The 1778-nt window shown below is 47.3% G+C and overlaps 1 pseudogene; it reads left to right on the plus strand.

Annotated features, from left to right (window-relative positions):
• Positions 1 to 215: 215 nt before the first annotated feature.
• LOC130297161 (U2 spliceosomal RNA) lies at positions 216 to 325 on the plus strand (annotated as a pseudogene).
• The last annotated feature ends 1453 nt before the right edge of the window (positions 326 to 1778 follow it).

The following is a 1778-nucleotide window of genomic DNA, read 5'->3' on the forward strand; positions in this document are numbered from 1 at the left end:
TCTTTCAAGCACTACTATTGTTTTAAAATATTTTTAAAAACCTACCTGGTTTGGTTACATCAACCCTTCAGAATGGTGACAAGGGGATTTAGTGCTTTAACTGATGTTATTGAGCTGGGGAGCGGTGTAAATGGTCTTGAACTGGGCTGTTTGTCAGTAGTGCACATACAAGAGTCTACTTTTCTTTACTTCTCTGCCCAAACACAGCACAGAACATCGCTTCTCGGCCTTTTGGCTAAGATCAAGTGTAGTATCTGTTCTTATCAGGTAGTCAACTGGTAGGAATGGATGGCTACATGGAGGAGCAGGTGTACCGGGGCTCTCCGGGGCTGGTGCCACGAAACCAGCTCAGTGGCTGCCCTAATGTGACCTGTTTCCTCCGTGTTTAGCCATGAGGCTGATGGGGTCTAGAGCCGAGGTACTTTAGTGCCTCGGGGAGTGGTGACCCCGAGGTGCCAAAACTCACTGGGTGTATTGGCTCAATGAGTTGAAGTACTAGCACCATGATCTCTTCACCTTAGTGGCACTTACCTCTTGATTCCCAACCTTCTGGCCAGGATCGGAGAAATCTTTATAGATCCATCCGGATGTCCGGGCAGTATACCTGCGCACATTCACTTATTTATTTATTTTTGTTCACTGTATCACTTTTTGCATGTTGTGTGTCCACAGGATTGTTAGAATGCAGTAGCCCTTCTGGGTGTTCGCTACTAGCAGTTTAGGGGAGGTGTGTGGGGCCATTAGGTTCTGCACCTCCCTGCAAAAACCTCAGGTACTCCTGCACGGGCAGGGTACCGACCATTATCGGCTCTCCAGGCAGATACCTTGGCTAACACCAAAGGGGATGCCGGGAACATTTGTGGTCCCCTAGTAGCTTTGGTGAAAAGGGACATGGAACTTCGCCAGTACCTTTTGGTCCGGAGGCGAAGAGTAAGGTTTGTTGGGGGGCCTTTCTCCTGTCGGAGAAGGTCTTGCGATAGACCGCATCCTTTGTGCATGTTTTTTTAGTGTAACATGTTTGCACTTTTTCTTGCACATTGGGTGATTCGAGAGCAAGTTCCTCGGCTCTAAGAAAAAAAGAAAAACAAACGCTGGGTGCTGGGGGCGGGGGTTGTGCCGTCATGGCCATGCCCCCTCGTGTTGTCAAGCCACACCCCTCAATGCAAGTCTATGGGAGGGGGCGTGTTGGCCATCATGCCCCCTCCCATAGATTTGCATTGAGGGGGCATGGCCATGACGTCACGACCCCCGCACTCAGCAGTCTAAGCAAATGCCTGGTGTGCCACATAGATCGTGGGAGTCCCAGCTGCAGGACCTCTGCGATCGGGGATAAGATGTCTAAGGGCGAAGTACACCTTTAACCTTGCAGGATGGCACTATGCTGGGCTGTTGACTTACACAATACACTACTGTGGATTAATTCAGCAACACAGCAAGGAAGGGGTTACATTAAACAATAAACTGTTGCTTCTGATGATGTTGATGATAGACCTGATGACTAAAGAGGCTTGGTTGGGCCATACTAGTCAAGCCTATATTTGTCAATTCCTTTTTACATATCATGCCTGACTAGAATAGAGAAGTTTAGTCAACACATTGGTTATCCAGTGATATTGGGGGCTTGGTATATAGGACACTTATATGTTAAGATTATAGGAACATGCCTGCTGATGGATCTGATGCTCACTTTGTGAGATATCAGGACAAATAAACTTCCTCGAGTTGTTAATATCAGTACTATTTTGGGACATGCGGTATGCTTTTAAATTGTTATTGAA

Source organism: Hyla sarda, chromosome 12, assembly GCF_029499605.1.
Source record: "Hyla sarda isolate aHylSar1 chromosome 12, aHylSar1.hap1, whole genome shotgun sequence".
In the NCBI taxonomy this organism is placed as follows: Eukaryota; Metazoa; Chordata; class Amphibia; order Anura; family Hylidae; genus Hyla; species Hyla sarda.